Raw genomic sequence first — 19033 nt, forward strand, 5'->3', positions numbered from 1 at the left:
CGGGTTTTTCTTGCTAACACAGTTTGTTTGGGTGCAGACTCTCTGCACGTGTTCAGAAAAACACACTCTTTTTGCCTCCACTTTTTGCCATTCACTATTGATTGTTGGGTGGGAAAAGTGATGGTGGCTTACTAAGGCAACATAGTAAGTGTTGATAGAATGGAGATCTGAGCCAGGAGGGGCTTCCCTAGTTCAGTCTATGAGTCACGATGTTACATGTGCTCTTGTCCTTCCTTTTGTCATTATGAGTGTATGGCAAACATGCTGCGACCAGCCACTAGTTAGTAAAACCTGTGATGACAAGTAAGTTTGGTGTGTATGAGCAAGTTGTTTAACGAACACGCTGCGACCACATTCTCATGATCGGAATTGCCTGCCTCTTGTGAAAATGAAACACTTAGTGTCGTTCACATGGCTTGCATTCCAGAGGAACAACATGGAAGGCAGCAGTTATGAGTTACAGGTCTCTGCATCTACTGCAGGCGGTTTCCAACCACCTTAATCCAGCCTTGGGTTAGGACTGCAAGCTAAAATAATCACAGAGAGTGCATAAACTTGCTGGTCAGGCATGATCATAATATCAGTTGCATACAAAATAACAAACTGTGAGAAGCTTTTAAGTGTTTGCTCCAGTGTTGGCTTGTAGGTGTTATTTCCAAAAGGAGAGCCACCAAGGGGTTGGGCAAGCCATCTTCCTATACAAGTAAATCCAATAGAACTAGATAGGCATTCCTTTGGATGTCAGCTGCCCCGAGAGGAAACGTGCCAAGTTGGTGGAATGAGAGATATTTCCGGGTGAGGCAACTATGGCCCTTGAAATAATGAGGTTTCAAGTAACAAACAGAAAATAAAAACCTACTCAAATAAAAATAAATAGCCACACTAGTAAAGAGCAAACTATACATATATACTGGAAGCAACAACAAGTTTGGCAATTTTCTAATCAATATAAATTTAATTCCAATGGGTTGAGAACACTCTTCAACATATTAAGTTATATATGATCCTATAGTCTTTAGAATGCATTAAAACCATACACTATATTTCTAAGGTCAACTCTTGTTTGTGAAAAGGCAAAGAGATTTTGAACGTAAACCTGATTGTTCCCACATTCCATTAATATTGCATTTTAAAATATCTAATGCACAGCAATGTCTCTTTACTGGATTTGTTCTAGACCTACCCTAGTCCCCCCCCCCCAGGTTATTAATTCAAGAAGAATCAATTTTATTCAATTTCTGTACTTGGTAGGTTCACAAACATGCTCTACTCCAGTACAAACATGCCCAGGGAGAAAGGATCACATCAGGCCAACTCTAAATGGCATACTTGACAACTATATGGAAAAGCAACTATAGAATGATCTTAATTTATTAGCAAAGGTCATCCCTCCTTTTACAAACAAAAAAGATAGGGGAAAATATTTTGACTAATAAATTTGATTCTCCCAGTGCAAATCTTGTATTCCAAAGTAAAGTTTCCACTAGTGCATATGTAAGCTTCCCTGGAAATGTAAATAAATACAGGAAGACAATTGTTGGTGGGAATATGGAAGAGAAAGAGTTAAATTTCCCCTTTCCAACTTCATGGTTCTGTGGCTACTCAAGGCTTCTCAGTGGCTGCTGTTTTCAGTAACAAAAACATGCACATTAACTGCATGAATGCAATGCCTTAGTTGTGTGAAATGCATTTACAGTAAATGAAATCATGAAGAAAACATGGGCAGCTTGCAAAGCCACTGACGTATCCAGGTTGAGTGAAATGGTACCCAATGCCTACATATGTGGAACAAACTGCTGCTGGATAAGGCAGTGCCTGCAATATCCACTACTAAGGGTGATTAAATATAAAACTCAAGCCTACTGATATCAAAGGAATAACCATACAATTTCCCCCAAAATAAAATAAGGGTGCAAGTCAATGGAACACAGCCTCTTCTATTAAAATAATTGGCCATTATGAAAATATATATTTCTCTTTTTTACATCTCATTGCCTCTAGACTGTTACTATTTTGCAGGAGGGGTTCAAGTACATACTGGAAACGTAAGCTTGTGCAATGAAAGTGGATTAAAGAGTTCTGTCACTATAGCACAACAAATCCGCTGCTTTTTTTTTAAGGACTTTTTGCAGTTAGGAAAGTGACAGGGAAATGCACTGAAAAGTCTGGGATGGATGAATGGTGAATGGGAATATAATCAGAATGAATGCACAGTCATATAGCAGCCACCCCGCAAAGGAATCAGAATGAACGCTCAGTAAAGAACAGACATAGACTATTGCCTGCACACATCAGAGTAAAGATCCACAAGACATGTATTTATTTAGCATAAAGATCACTGCTGTATACCGACTTGGACCTTTCCAAAGAATACTGTTAGAATTAAAAAGGCATAGCACTCTTATCAAAAACACGAAAGCAGCACTTGGATCTGACAGCAAGCATTTAAGCAAATTATAGTGCTGCTTCCATCCCTTCACACATACCTAATCACACAAATGATCAAAGAGCATGCTGAAGAGTTATCACAGAAGCTTGATGTAAAAGTTATTAAATCAGAAACAACAAATGGGGTGGTGGACCTAGCCTTCAACAAGGTAGTCTAAATATAGAGTAATTAAGCACCTAGACTTGGCAGAAATCACAGCATGCAAAGGAATGAGGTACACTCTTCCAGACCAAAGTAAAAGTTCATAGACATGAAACATGATCCCCACTTAAAAGGTACAGTACAAGAAAGCATTTGCAGAGGCTAAACTCTGAAATCTGGCATTCTTAGATCGTGCCAAAGCCCACGTTTTGTTAATTATTTCCCACTACATCGCGTCCTACCTTAATTGTTTCCAAAGGAGGGTTTTCATTCACCCATTTAGCAGAAAATTCACAGTCCCCCCATTTTTTTTTTCTTCCTCTCGGTCAAAGCAGAGCTAGTAATTCAGGAAACATGCCAATATAAAATCCAGACAAGTCACAGCCAGATCCATTTTCAGTTCTCCGGCAACTGCTTTTGCTTTGCGATGAACAAATTTAAAACATAGCAAATGATTAAAAAAAAAAAAGTTTCTGCACAAGGTTATTTCCCAGATTAAATTAAGGCCTCTTTCCTTCTCCTGAAGTTTCCGAGCTACAATAATGTTTTCTCAGACAAATGGATCTCAGACTGGTAACTCACTAGACACTTGCCGCTTGAAATTAGTTGGGTTATTTTAGTCACTGACATAAGTTCCAGCAGAATGTTAGCTGAGCACCAAGATGGCAAAAGGGAATCTAATATAAGTCGGTCACTTGGTTACAGTACAAAGCTGATAATAAAGTTTCAGATTTGGATATATTTATGGACCTACAAGTACTACATTTCTTTTCTCCCCACCCCCACTAACATGATTTAGGCTGCAGTGCTATGCACACTTACTTGGAAGTAAACCCCTTTGAACTCAGTGGGACTTGCTTCTGAGTAAATGTACAGAAAGAAGCTTGTGCTATTATGCTGCAGTCCTAAACACCCTGGGGTATTTTTTATATATTATTATTATTATTATTATTATTATTATTATTATTATTATTATTACATTTATATTCCACCTTTCCTCCAAGGTGGCACGCATGATTCTCCCTCTTCCCATTTTAACCTCACAACAACCCGGTGAAGTAGATTAGGCTGAGAAACAGTGATTGGCTCAAGTTCACTCAGGGAGCTTCATGGCTGAGTGGGGATTTGAACCCCAGTCTCCCAGGTCTTAGTCTTACACTCTAACCACTGCACCACGCTGGCTCTCTGGGTAAAGTGCTCTTGTAAACCTGGGGATTTACATGAAAAGCCAACTTGCATAGGATTGGGCTACAAGTCTTTAAAAGTTCCAGTGATGTAAAACTAAGGTCAGTAGACTTAAAATCAGATCCTTTAGATTCTTTCAGGACGCGGTCGATCATAAGATCGGAAGAGTTTGTTCACAGCAGACTTGACTTCCCCAGTGCAGTGACTCACAAGAGGGCACTCAAATAATAAATGGACACTCGTGACAGCTGGCTTTTGGAGCAATATGAAATACTGTGGTGAGTTCTGAGTGGGGCAGGAGTGGGAGTTACATATTGCTGGAGAAATCCTCAGCTTAGAAGCTCCTAAAACTTTATTACAAGAGGACCTTGTGGGTGCCCCCAAAGTTAACTCCAATGTGGTACAATTATATTTGTACATACATAAATAGCACAGGGTTGTAGCTAACAGTGTGTCTTTTGATACAGATGGGGCTGCAAGGAACAGAAAGGGCTGTTTGGGCACCATTCCAGCTGCAGCCCCGCGTACCCTCCCACAAGTCTGCTCCAGATGGCCAGATGAGCATGGGAACAGCTTGGGAGGCAGGAGCGCTGACTTGGCCCCACCACTGTGGATGCCCAGGGCTGTGGGTGCCATGCAGCGTGCATAGCCCTGGCACTGGAATTTGTGGGTGTCCATCTCCTCCATGGGGGATTTTGTGGGTGCTTGGGCACCTAGGGCCCCAGGGAGTTGGCACCTATGATGGGAGGAAGTGCATGGATGGATTGCAGGTTAACTGTAAATAATGTGTTGGGATACTGCCAGGGAGACGGAGGCATCAGGCAGGCCCCCAGTCACCTCCGGACAATCACCGGTCTTCCGTGGAACAGCATCAGTCAATTAGTGGCACGAGCCTCAGAGACATTCCAAGACCCGTGCACACCCTTTCAGCAGAGTCTCCACAACGAAAGGATGCGGACAGGAGAGCATGTTTACAGCTTTATTCAACATAGTTCAGAACAAAGGAAAAACATGACTGCTTGCCTCCGTGTCCAGGAAAATAGTCAGAGCAAAAGCTATATACAAAATGGAAGTTCCCAGCAGAGCTGGAAGTAAACAGGCATGTGATACACAACAATCATGCCTGATCCTTTAAGGTGGAACTCAACTATATCCTAACATAATGTAGATAAAAGTACATTGCAGGATAAATGGGGAATAGGCAATAATCGCCTCTCCCTCTTTCTACTCCTGGAAGCCCAGGCTCAGAAAGTTCTCAGAAAGGATGTGCCTAGATCTAACAGTTATAAAGACAGGGTGACAGTAGATATCACAAGCTCGAATTAGATGTAGTTTGTCATATTATATGTACAAGCTTCAGCAAGCTTTGGGTCTGTGCATTGCCTCTCCCCTTCTTCCTCCTTCACAGTTTCCTGGGGGAAATCAAAAGCTTAAGAATATAAGAGCCCTGCTTGGTCAGGTCCATTCTTGCCCTGCATGAGATTCTCACTGTGGCCAACCAGATGGCCATAGGAATCTTGCAGGCAGGACCTGAGTACAACAACACTCTCTCCACTTGCAATTCCTAGCATTCTGCCTTGAACAATGAAGGCAGACCATATGGTCAGTAACCATGGACAGCCTTAGCTTCTGATTATGGTTTGTCTGAAGATGGGAATTGTACAAACTGTTGTGAGTTAACCAACCAGGGTTCCAAATCAGGTCCCATGGCTTGTGATCCTGGTTTCTTAATTAACGATGGTTTGTACAATCTTCAGAATGTGTTCAGAGATAATGGGTCACAATCAGAGACTGATGCCCCAGAAGCCACCCAAGGATGCTGGATTCTGACACTGGCCCTGGTCCACTTTCACATGGTAGTAAAGCATATGGTTGTAACAATGCGCACAATTACAAGCGATCCTTTACCAAACTCTCATTTGTCAAATTACAGGAGACATATAAATGACCCCCATGGGCACCACTATCAAATCACCTCCAGACATTCTTGGACTCCAGCTTCCATTAGCCTCAGCAAGCATGGTCAATGCTCATGGATGGCCAACATTCAGGAATGATGGGAGTTGTACTCTCAGTAACTTCTCAAGGGACACAGGTTGCCCATCCCTGCCCAGGGCTGAGCTGGTGCTAGAGATACAGAAACCTTGGACTGATCTTGTCGTTAAAACTGCAACGTTATTCATTTGTTGGGAAATTGACTGGTGTTTAGGCAACACCGAAAGGAGGAAAAAACACCCTAGCATTAATACTTTTTAAAAAGCAGCACTAAATCAGCTACTGAAGCATCCAGATGAAGTAACTGGAGGGAGTGAACAGCGTGGCTGGCATTGCACACAGTAGACCACCTCAGCATGAATGCGCACACGTGTTTTGAAATCTGAGATTTACAGCAGAACTGTTACTGTAACCGGGGCCGAGTTTCATAATACACCATCTTGATTGTGAGCATTTTTCTACCCTGAACTTTCTAAGTGATATATAGCGATAAAAGTGTAAAACATATTGTTACATGCCACCCTAGTCTCCAAGCGGTGAGAGGTTCTAGTACTTTCTCAGTGCTCTTTTTTCCCCCTTGGAGTGAAGGTCGGCACACTGCGGTGTCTCTAGGATACATGGTTTTATTTACACACATATATAAGCTGAACATAAGATGGAGCAGCTCACAGCATTAACAGATCTCCCAGCTTGGGATTCAGAACAGAACAAGCATGCCTCTATGTCTTGGCCTTTCAGTCTGCTTCCAGCTCAGCTCACACACACAGCTCTGGATTTTGTTCTCTTGTGTAGCAGCTAGGTAAGGGGGGAGAGGAAAGGCCCACCCATTAGCCTAGAGCAGGCATATAGGCAAACACGGCCCTCCAGATGTTTTGGGACTACAACTCCCATGATCCCTAGCTAACAGGACCAGTGGTCAGAGATGAGGGGAATTGTAGTCTCAAAACATCTAGAGAGCCAAGTTTGCCTATGCCTGGCCTAGAGGGGCCCCTGCTGTGCTGGTGGAGGTTCCCTGCAGTGGCGGACTTTGGGCTTTCAAATTTCAGCGGTGCCCTGTGCTACACCAAAATTTGGCGCCCCTGCCTCTCACCTTCCATTGCTGCCACGGCCCCTGCAGTGTCCTCTCGGCTTGGTGCCCAGTGCAGACAAACTGTTCGCGCTTCCCTAAGTCTGCCTCTATTCCCGGCAAAGTTTAGAACTCTGCATGGTTATGAGGAAATCAACCTCTCCGGTGCTGACATTCGTCCTTGCCTCGAGGGCACTAGGACTAACAAAGGAGGTGCAGCAGAGGAGGAAAAGCTTGGTTAGCATGTCTCCGTATGAGAAGAACGCATGTGCACAGCATCAGTTTTAAAGCCAGGCTGCATATGGTGCTAAACACATCACTGCAAGCATCACTATAATATCAGTTAATACCAATTAATATCTATGAGGTGATAGATGACTTTTGCCAAAGCATTGTTGAACAAGTGAGGAGTGAATTCTCCCGGGTGCAAGGGTCCTCTCATGGTATGAAACCACTAGCCCAAACTATCTTTTTATCATTTATCAAAGGAAAATCTGTGGTGATACACTTTGCCTCATGCGTAGTTTGGGCTCTTGGCGATCCATCAGGCTGATTCACAGGCTGTCATTTAAACATATGTATGTTTCAGGAATGTAAAATGTTTGATTAATTAATAGGCTTAAAATATGTTTAATAGCTTCATTTATTATTCGCTTGATAAAAATGAGATGAGAGATGTCTCCACTTTGCTGGGCACAGCAGACTTAGAGGAAGTCATCTATTTCAGGGCTGGCCGAAGACAGTTTGCTGCAAACAATGTTCCCCTCAAGACAAGGTGCAGTATCATAATGATGTTACAATGTAGCCGCACTTATATGTACTATATATGGCTCTGGTCTCCTCACCTCAAAAAAGATGTTATAGAGCTGGAGAAAGTTCAGGAAGGAGCAACCAAAATGACCAAGGGGATGGAGCAACTCCCCTGGGAGAGAAAAGGTACAATATCTGGGGCTTTTTAGTTTAGAGAAAAGGCAAGTGAGAGGGAACATGGTAGAAGTGTATAAAATTATGCATTTTGTGGAGAAAGTGGAAGGAGAGTAAAGTTTTTCCTCTACTTCTCACTATACTAAAATTGCAATAAATATGAATGAAGGGAGATTCAGGTCAGACAAGAGGAAGTACTTCTAAACACAGCATATGGTTTAACTATGGAACTCACTTCCACAAGACGTGATGACCACCTGTTTACATGGAGCTTAGTCAAATCCACAGTGGATAAAGCTGTTAATTGCCACTAATCATGTCCAAAGGTGGTATGCGTCCATTTCTAAACTTCAGCTGCTGGGGAACAACAGTGGAAGAGGCTATTGCCTTCACGTTCTGCTTCTGGGATTCTCATAAGTATTGAGTTGAACACTGAGGGAAAGAAGATGCTTCATTAGATAAGCCTTTGATGTGACCCAACAAGGTTCTTATAAAGGGTTGTAACAAACCCTCACCATGACCAGAAACCTATGTCCTCGCTGTGGAAGGATGTGTGGATCCAGAATTGGCTTCCACTATCACTTACGGACTTATTTTTAAAACCGTGTTTATGGAAGGCAATCTTACTCGGCTACGAGTGATAGCCAAAGAAGATCATTTGCACAAGGCCTCAACTAGAAACCTTGGGTGGAAAGGACAAATGAAAACCTGCAAATATAATATTCTAAACAAAGACTATTCATAATTTCTGCAGCTATGCTTACTTTTTATTTTTTGAAAGCGAGAGAAACCCAGAGCACAGAATAGATTCCATCTGCAGCTTTCAAGTTTGGAATTATGCGTTTTGAGCTCCTCAGTTCTATTATCATAAGATCTGAGCTGACATTTCACATGTATGTTGTAATTGATTAAGTAAAGCCAGATCCCTGTGCTATACCATTTTCATCATTCCTTTTAACAAAGTAAGCTCAGCAAGGCCTGCTGCAAAGAAATTTCATTTTGAAGTCTCGTTTCTAACATTTCTGAGAGATTAAACAGCCAGACAGATATGGCAGTTTAGCTTTTACCCTTAAGGATTTAATCAAGCAATGCTTTAAAGTATGGAGTCTCCTATATAAAAAAAAAAAGGTGAGGAGACAGGCTCAAACTGGTTCCTCCCCACCAATCCTTCTTAAAGCAATGGTCACATTCCAGACATTTCTAGGCACTGTGGTTACATCACTCCAAATGTCCTATATGAAAACAGCTGCTATGTCCCATATTCGTGACCTTTAGGCTTTCTAGATCAAATTATTCAGCTGTCCTTTTCAGACTCTTTGGGTTGCTATGAAATGGAGCCCTGAAGACCAAACTATCCGAGTTTGTGTACGATTCAAAATACCCAGGGTTTGCAGCCAATGTTAAATACTCAGGAGAAATATGCCATCTGCTTGGCACTCAGGACTTCTGAAAAACAGTTGAACATTTTGAAAGGAGTCTGTTTATTTACTTACTATACTTATATCCTGCATTTCTTCCAAGGCAGTCAAGGCAGTATACATAGTTTTCTCCTCTCCTCCCCTTAAAGGTAAAGGGACCCCTGACCATTAGGTCTAGTCATGGCCGACTCTGGGGTTGCGGTGCTCATCTCGCTTTATTGGCCGAGGGAGCCGGCGTACAGCTTCCGGGTCATGTGGCCAGCATGACTAAGCTGCTGAAAACACCGTTTACCTTCCTGCTGGAGCGGTGCCTATTTATCTACCTGCACTTCGGCACACTTTTGAACTGCTAGGTTGGGCAGGAGCAGGGACTGAACAACAGGAGCTCACCCTGTTGCGGGGATTCGAACCGCCAACCTTCTGATTGGCAAGTCTTAGGCTCTGTGGTTTAACCCACAGCACCACCCATGTCCCTTAGCCTCACAATAACTCTGAGGTACACTAGGCTAAGAGAATGTGACTGGCCCAATGTCACCCAATGAGCTTCATTGATTGAATGAGGATTTAAACCAGGATCTCCCTAGTCCATACACTCTAAACATTACATCACCACACAAATGTATACTTGTTCACATAGAATCGTAGAGTTGGACCTGAGGGTCTTCTAGTCCAACCCTCTGCAATATAGGAATCTCAACTAAAGCATGACAGATGGCCATCCAGCCTCTGCTTGAAAACCTTGAGGGAAGAAGAGTCCACCACCTTCTGAGGGAGTCCGTTCCACTGTCAAAACAGCTCTTACTGTCAAAGTGCTTCCTGATGTTTAGTTTGGAATCTCCTTTCTTGTAACTTGAAGCCATTGGTTTGGACCCTACCCTCCGGAGCAGGAGAAAACAAGCTTGCTCCATCTTCCATGTGACGGCCCTTTAGATATTTGAAGATGGCTATTTTATCTCCTCTCAGTCTCCTCTTTACCAGGCTAAACATACCCAATTCCTTCAACCGTTCTCAGTCTATTGTTAACTGCACTGGAAAAAAAGAACACACAAAATGTGTGTCTCAAAAGAAAATGTTTATGCTGTTTGGTGGGACTTTATTTCTCATGTTTCAGACACAGAAGTACAAAATTCCCTGTCTGTAGCACAAATGGAAATTTAATTGTCATAATATTTTTTTTTGTTATTCGTATGATGCACTTTTTACCCAACTAACCAGATATGTCCTGCTCTGCCTAGAGATAGCTTTATGTAGGAAGTGATTAAGATGTTTGAGGTAGTGGAGAGAGATTTAAATTTTTTTAAAAAAATGAATTCACATTTACAGTAGAAGTCAGAGTGATGTGGTAGTTAACATCTAGACTAAGGTCAGGAATACCTGGGTTGAAATCTCCACTCAGCCACGAATCGTGCTGGCTACACAAGGACTGCCATCCTTGTCAGCCTAACTTACCTCAGGGGTTGTTCCTGTGAGGATAAATGAGAGGGGAAAACCACGTATGGCATCATGAGCTCCATGGACGAATGGGGAGATAAACATGTACTTAATAAAATAAGAAGACTGCACAGGTATTGCAGTGGGCAAGGCATTGTGGCGTGACTTTTGCAAGATGTTCTCTAGAAACAGAAAATCCTCTGTACCCTCCTAAAGGCACTAGATGGTGCTGTGATACAGCTGCAATGGAAAACCTGGCTTCATGCATAGCTGTAGAAAACTGCTTTTTCTCCATTACCAATAAAAGAGGCTTAATTCTGTGCATCTAAGAGAGAAAACTGGAGATGCATGTTTTTGATGCAAGCTAAGAAGCAATGGAATTAGTAGCACAAGCCTCCAGGCATTGACTTCGAAGTAGCTCCTTTGATTGCAATCCACGGAGCAAAGAGTTATATAGGAACACTGAAACACACGCTTAAGGTTTAGAGAATCTTCTACAAAGATAGTCTGCTTTGCTGATCAGAGGACTGAAAGTCTATTATATATCTGTTACAACTTCTGTTTCTTGCTATTTATTATTAATACTGGGAGGAATCCAATATTGTGCTATGTTAATTGCTGCATCAGTGCAAAAACGTCAGCTTGCCAGGCAGAACAACCTTCCCTCACTCCCTTGTGCATTGTTCGGGGGGGGGGTGTCCTCTGACCCCCCCCCAGCTGATTTCAGGAAGTAAAAGGGGAAGGATTAGGGAGAAAGCCCTTGAGGTCAAAGCCCTGTAGCATCAGCAGAAGTCCTTGCGCTTCCACTGACAGGACTTGTTTGTTCACTAAAGGACAACCAAAATGATCAAGGGGATGGATGGAGCAGCTTTCCCTGCGAGAGAAACTTGCAGCATTTGGGGTACTTCTTAGTTGAGAGGGAAAAAATGAAAGTAAGAAGTGACACGACAGAATGGGGCATGGAATGGGGAAAAATGGGTATCAAAACTGCCCATATCAAAACCACACCTCTTAAAAAGAGATGGATGAGAAACACTAAGGGCATCCACGGCTGCAGAAACTTCATCCCTTCTACAGCCTTTTAGATGACAGAAAACATGGGGGGGGGGTTAAAAATGGTTTGTGGCGTCATTTTCCCACTCCCCATGTACATAGCCAGGGGGGCAGGGGGTCAGCTGCCTCCCTAAATTAAGTAAGTAAATAAAAATACTTAACTAAATGTAGGATCTGGTCTCTGCCCCAAATTCTTACACTGCTTCCTTTTCAACACTCTTTGCCTGTTGCTAAAACCTCACTAAGCCAGTTTCAGGGTCCATAGTGGACAAAGGATTATTTACTGTGATCACTTGTCCATAAACGTCTGCTATATACTCATTACCAAAAAAATACCAAAGTCTAAAGGAAGAGCTATTTTGCATGATATAACACAGTGGCGCTCAGAGCAACTGCTGAAAGTACTGAGAAAACTTGGGGGGGGGGAGGGATTATTGGAGGGGTAGTAAATGTAATGCATTATCTAATAAGCTGAGCTATATTTTATTTGAAAATATTTTTCTATAACATCAAGTATTTTAAAAAATATCAAGGAGGTGAACAACACAGCACCATCAATATACTTACATCAATAAAACAAAATAGAAATAACAAACCAATGAATTATTAGATTAATAACTCGACTGGACTCTTGGGCCATCTTGTGGTACTATGGAGTGCTGCAATCGCCTTGAGGGAAAAATGAAGTCCTCTCAGTGGTGACTGTCAGCCTATATCTATAAAATAGCTGAGCTAATGCCAGTTTTTCTAGAAAAAGAGGTGACAGAACTCACCAGGAACATCTCCCTTGTTCTCTTCTAATGGCAATGGTGCCCACCTGAGAGGTGTCAGAACTGAGTTCCAGGCAGGAAAAAAAGACCTGACCCTGCCTATATGCTTACTGAGATTTTCAGTCATTTCCAGCATAGTACTGCAAAAGCAACTGTGTTCCAATTTAAGGTTTCTCAAGAAATCAATAGTTTTAAGGTAGAAAGAGACAAGAAGGCAATAGTACCTGGTTCATTCCAAATGAAAAATCTCATTAAGCTGTTTGCCCTAAAGTGTTGGTGTTGAACTTCAAAGCCCTAAACGGCCTCAGCCCTGTATACCTGAAAGAGTGTCTCCACCCCTGTCATTCAGCCCGGACACTGAGGTCCAGCGCCGAGGGCCTTCTGGCGAGCAATGAGGTTACAAGGAACCAGGCAGAGGGCCTTCTTGGTAGTGCTGCTCTTGTGGAACGCCCTCCCATCAGATGTCAAGGAAATAAACACCTGACTTTCAGAAGACATATGAAGGCTGTCTTCAGGGAAGTTTTTAATGGCTGATGTTTCATTGTGTTTTAATTATTTTGTTGTGAGCCAGCCAGAGTAGCTGGGAAAACTCAGTCAGATGGATGGCATATAAATACCCATTGTGCAAACACAAAAAGGCTTGTTCACATGTTACTGGAAGCATGGGGGGGGCACACACCAGCCCCACAGGTTCATCTGATGGGAGCATTTGTGGGTCTGGCCCCAGGCGCCCTTCTCTTTCAGGTTTTGTCTTTGCCTCCATCATCAGTGAAGATGAATCTAAGCCCTGATCCCTGGCAGACAAGATTTATAGAATTAAACCCACTGCTTTGGGTTTTGAACAACAGGAATACTGAAAGGTGTTCTGCAGTTTGGATAGGCATGTCATTATTTTGCTGCATTCTGGCATGCACCCGACCAGCAAGCTAGAAGAGGTATAACATGATACGTCCTCTCAGCCTGCGCTTTCTGTTGTGCTTGGCTGTTTTTTCTGCTCCCATCCACTCCCACTGCAGCAAATTTTCTTCCCAGCATTCATCCTCCCCACTGTTCTTCCCTCAATAGGTGGCACAGGCCCAACAGGAGGAGGGAGGACCTGCTCTGTGAAGCGGCCCAGTCAGCAGAGATGGAGAGAAAGTCATCGGCATCAAAGACACGGTACGCTGGTAAAGGTCAAACTCAGATGAGAAGAGGAGGCAGGCGGGAATTGGCTTGAGGAAGTATCAAGAGTCGAGAAATGTGCACATCAAAGGCAAGCTTTAAATAGCTGCTTGTGGCAAAGAGTTCTACACTAGCTCACTAGGGCATCGCAGCATTTTAAGCATGGCATCACAAAATGAAGGTGGTACCTTTTGGCCGCCGAAAAATGGAAAGAGAAAATAGGGAACCGCAATTAAAAACTCTGCACACTCAAGTGTTATTTAAACACTAGGAAAGTGAGAAATAAGGAAAAAGCAGGAGGAGCTGAACATGCAATATCAAAGGCCAAAGACCTTTTATTTCAAGGGTATAAACTATTGGTTCACTGTGACAACTGCATGCAGGAGACACTGATACAGCTAGAATTGGGCCTTGAGGATGAAGACAAAGACTTCAGATCTTTGAGGGGTCCCGTATGACGGTGTAGAGAGGAGCAGTAATGATGGGGCAGCAGTAAAGACCACAGCATCTTTCTCCTCATGGGGTCAGCTGTGCAACATTACACTTCACTACAAATGATCATTTTATTATTTATTATTTATTATTACTTTTAACATTCATAGTCAGAGATTGTGGGAGTTACAGCCCAACAACAACTTGAGGTAACCAGGTTGGAGGTGCCTGCTATAAAAGAATGATAACACTTTGGTTAATCACTCAGGAACACTTTGCTCTTGAAAGTCCATCAGTGAACATGGTGCTTCACAGAGGAAAGGATGGACTGCAGTCCTCCGGTCGTTGTTCCAACTCCCACTAGCCTCACCCAACAAAGCCAACGGTTGGTGAGTTGTAGTCCAACAACTTATTTTCAGAGGTTCTCCATGCCTGCTTTAGAGTTTCATAGGCAAAAGATATTTTTTTAAAACACCTTTCCATGACCCAAGGAATTTCCCTGTCCACATAATTTAGAAATAGGTGAGAGGAAAAGTGTAAACTGAATGCATTTACATTTATTAAAAAGGAAACCAGAACTTTTGAAGAACAGTCCAAAAATAGGACACAGCAGAAGTGGTTTTTAAAAGAGACATTATTCCCCATACATCTAAGGTGGTGGAAAGAAAGGTGGAAGAAAAAGATTACTCCCAATACAGGTAACATTAAAAACTTTGTTTCCTGTATTGTACATGTCAGTGCATTGTACGTAATCACTCAGCCGCAAGTGTTTGCATCCTCAAAAAGGATTATCTGCCCACGAATACTTTCCTTATTTATCCCTGCCTTAATCTTAAAAGCTCAACTGCTGGCTAAGATTTTGAAGCCATTGAGGAAACTAGATTAGCCTATGGGAGGAGAAAGATAAATTATACCATGTGTATTTGGGTATATATGAGTATACTGTGACTTTAAACACCCACAAAGATTAACTAGGGCAACATTAACCAGTACTAGGATAAACAGAAGAACATTCATGTAAAAAGACAAAAATGTTAGTTATGCTACTAGGCTGCATAAAGGAATGGAAAACTGGAGAAAAATGGCAAAAATAGAAACTATTAATTTAAGGAAAAGTGGGAAGGAGAGTTGGCATGGCTTCGTGATTTTCTTAAAAATGTAGCCCCCAATGACATAATAAATGACATATTTATTGATTTGAGCTTACAGACATATGCTACTAATGAAACATTTCCAAAGTGGAAGTATAATGAAATCAGCAATCATAGCTCTGGATAGTGAGCAAAAACTAAAAGTGCTTACTAGGCTGGGAAACACAGGGCAGTATCCAATCAAGTAGTTTTGAAAAGGTAAAGATTTCCATTTGCACAAATGAAACAAAACCTCTCCGCCCTCCTCTTTTCATGTACCCCTGATACCTCATCATATTTGCTCTGGAGGGTAAGGGGTACACCCAGAGCAGATTTAGGGGACAGGCAGTAAGAAGAAGGGTATGGGAAATTCCACTGAGCAGCTGGAAGTCATTGTGTCAATGGAACTACTTGGCTGGATACCTCCCAAGCAATCTATTTATTTCTTAGCACATTTGACAAGCTTAGCAGTGAACCACACACTGTTTAAAATTATATTTAGGAACACACAAAGTTGCTTAGACAACGTGCACTCCGAATTCATCCTTTGCATCTCCAGACCAACTTAATTTCAACAAGATTAGTATATCAGGTGCCTTCACACACTCTGATCTGAAACACAATTACTCTACAGACAAATTTAGCTGCAGCTTAAAGTTTCAAGCCACAGCTTTGAGTTTCTCATACCTGATGCCATATATAGTGTCAAACAGGAAAATATGGGTGTGGTTAGCTCAAAATGTTCTGGTGAGCCTATTTGGCCCACAGGCTGAAGGCGCTCTACTCTTGCTATTTATCTAAAGCATGTGCTCTGCCAGCAATCACTTGACTTCACCATGGGAATACATCATTTCTGCTACTACTTGCATGCATCGCCTTTGGAGAATGGAGGCCCCACATTTCACAACATTACAACATTTTCACAGATGCCGATGTTGTTCCACATCCAAATTATATACTTGTTCTCTGGCCCTTCAGACCCTGAGACTGTGTCACTGAGAACAATGGTACTGAATCAGTCACAAAATAGGTGGAAATGCTGATGGGAGACAAAAACATTTTAGATCACCCAAGGCTAACTGGCTGCCTAAACACAAATTCCAAAAAGAAACTAGTGAGTCAGCCTGATGCAATGAGACTGGCTGCTTACAGACCATACTTTTGAAGCATATCAAAGCACAGTTCTCCACCTCGAAGAGTGCCCTGAAAACCTCAGTTTTCAAACGTAATCTGTTCTGGAAGACCGTTCGAGTTCTGAAACATTCGAAAACTGAAAACATGCCATGTGGCATGTTCAACTTCCGAGGCGTGTTCGAAAACCAAAGTGTTCGTCAACAGAGACATTTGAAAACCAAGGTACCACTGTAATGTGCTCCTAATATGCTTTAAAGGTTATAATGTAAACACGGCCATTGCTTTCCCTCCTCCATTGCATTTGCTGGCCACTAGACATCTCACAAGGGACGCCAGTGGCGCTGTGGGTTAAACCACAGTGCCTAGGACTTGCCGATCAGAAGGTTGGTGGTTCAAATCCCCGCGACAGGGTGAGCTCCCATTGCTTGGTCCCTGCTCCTGCCAACCTAGCAGTTCGAAAGCACGTCAAAGTGCAAGTAGATAAATAGGTACCGCTCCGGTGGGAAGGTAAACTGTGTTTCTGTGCACTGCTCTGGTTCGCTAGAAGTGGCTTAGTCATGCTGGCCACATGACCTGGAAACTGTACGCCGGCTCCCTCAGCCAAAAAAGTGAGATGAGTGCCGCAACCCCAGAGTCAGCCACGACTGGACCTAATGGTCAGGGGTCCCCTTACCCTTTACCTAGACATCTCACAACAGCAGTGTCTGAGAGCATCCTCTGTATGAAAACTGCATCTGCAGCAGCCCAACTTCCCATGTTCTCATCCAGCAGCATCAGAATGGCATAGCTACACGTATTTTGAGTGATAACTGCAGAGGTGGCTGTAGGCCAATTGCATTTAAGGTCAGAAGGTGTGAAGGCACATGCCATACCAGCGTTGCTGAAACTAGGTGGGTCTGGCTAGTGCCTAGATGGCAGTTCTTGAAGATCCTACTGTGGCTGGAACTAGACAATACATTTCTCATGTGACCATCTTTCCAGTTAAAGACTGGAAAGGAGAGCCATGATCTGAATCAGGGCTGTAGCACATGAGGACAAAGTATTGCCCCTTTCCCCTATGCAGGTTTTCTGCCAAAACTGCCCTCCCCCTGAAGCAGCTATTTACTCTGCCCTTCTATTTTTTTAAAAGCCATTTCCTGCATTTTCCACTTAGTTAATTCGTGGCTGAGATGCGATTCAGACCAGAGAGTGCCAGGATCATGCTCTTAATCACTAGTTTGCAAACTTCTAGATTAATTCACAAAATGCTGTTGGCCTGAGGAGGAGGAGTTGCTGCAATGGCAATGTCTGAACAAGAGCCTGACGCTGGCTCCACATTCCAGGATGATCCCCTCCCCATGCATTCAAATCCAGTTGCTGCATGTAGCAATTAAAAGTGCAGTGTCACCCTCACTTGGCAGGACTCAGCTTCACTTTGCTCACTTGATAGCTTTGGACTCGGACTCCCCTGCAGTCTAGGACAGAGCTGCCAGCCAAGCAGATCAGATTTCAGACTTGCCTTCCAGAGGTGATACTGAGGCTTATGCTCTGTGTGCCTGAAACTCTTCAAATTTAACAACTCTGTATCTGGCTTCCTACACTGTCAGATACCTGCTTGGCAACTCTGGACAAGCCTCTCTCAATTTGTCTTACTAGAAAATTATGCATCTGGCTTGCTGGATCAAAGCCTTCTGCGAAAATTCGCAACCTTGCACAACAGGAACTGTAGAACAGGAGCATGCTGCATGCAGGTCTGCAAACAGGGTGAAACAGAGTGCTAAAACAAATTTGCACATTCAGCACAGGCACTGTGGGCTTAGCTGCACAGTCTCAAAAACCGCCTTGCATGTTGCCTGACACTGTATTTGGGGGGTATAACCCATGTGACATTACCACCGTCTGGATTTTCATCTTAGCTTTCCTGAAAGTAAATCCAGATTTTTGCCTAACCAATAATAATGAAAAAAGGTTTCCTAAAATGATTACATTGCACTGTGACATGCAATGTGCATTTCATATATCACAGTTTTTTGCTTATTCCATTTTTCCTTGTCTCTTTAATCCTCCTGTGCTCCACTGCCCGTGCTCACCTCATTCCTTTTTCATTGTTTCTACTGTTCATTTCTGGGTGCAACTTTCTCTCCTTTCCAGGTGGATTTACCTGCAAGTCCCTTTGCACTCAATGCAGCTTACTTTCGAACAGGAGTGCCTGAGACTTAGTTGCTGGCACCCAAAGCCCCATCTTCTCTCCCTACTTCTCCAGCCTGCAAAAGCATTGCTGCTCACTCTTGTTTCAATGTGTGTCACTAGCCTCCAGCAGCCCAGACCCCTGCTTGCAAGAGACAAAGTTGTGAAGTGTGCAAGGAGGAACAAACACATTTGCCTGGGGAAAGTCCCTTTGCACTCAGTACAGCTTACTTCTGAATAGAAGTGGATCATGTTGTGTTAGTAAGGAATGCAGGCTAGATTTTCCTTTATTCATGGAGGGATTCAGACTGTTGTGAGGGAATGCCCCCTAAAACACATAATGTGACATTACCCCTTCTATGACTGGGTCTCCCAATCTGGCAAAAACTTTACCACCAGAAAGCAACCTATGGCAGATCCACTGGTGCCCATTTCTCTATCTGTGGAGCAACATGAGGTTTCACTGGAGCATAGTAACCATCTAATGATGCCTCAAAAATACCTGGGGTGGGGTGGGGGAATTAAGAGAGTGCATGTGGTTTCCTTATTTCTGGCAGAAACAGGAAGTGTCATTGGGT

General features: G+C 43.0%; 1 protein-coding gene across 6 annotated transcripts in view; it reads right to left on the reverse strand.

Moving 5' to 3' along the window:
• The window catches only part of AKAP6 (A-kinase anchoring protein 6), a 244900-nt gene that overhangs the window by 180465 nt on the left and 45402 nt on the right, over positions 1-19033 (reverse strand). For 2 of the 6 annotated variants that reach the window (XM_083505276.1, XM_083505277.1), the window contains exon 1: positions 2833-3208. The exons of the other annotated variants lie outside the window; for them this stretch is intronic. The gene's annotated coding sequence lies outside the window, so the exon portion shown is untranslated. Of the gene's footprint in view, positions 1-2832; positions 3209-19033 lie in introns of those variants that run through there. 6 annotated transcript variants of the gene reach the window in all.

Source organism: Podarcis liolepis (genome assembly GCF_965112155.1).
Source record: "Podarcis liolepis genome assembly, chromosome: 1".
Classification (NCBI taxonomy): domain Eukaryota; kingdom Metazoa; phylum Chordata; class Lepidosauria; order Squamata; family Lacertidae; genus Podarcis; species Podarcis liolepis.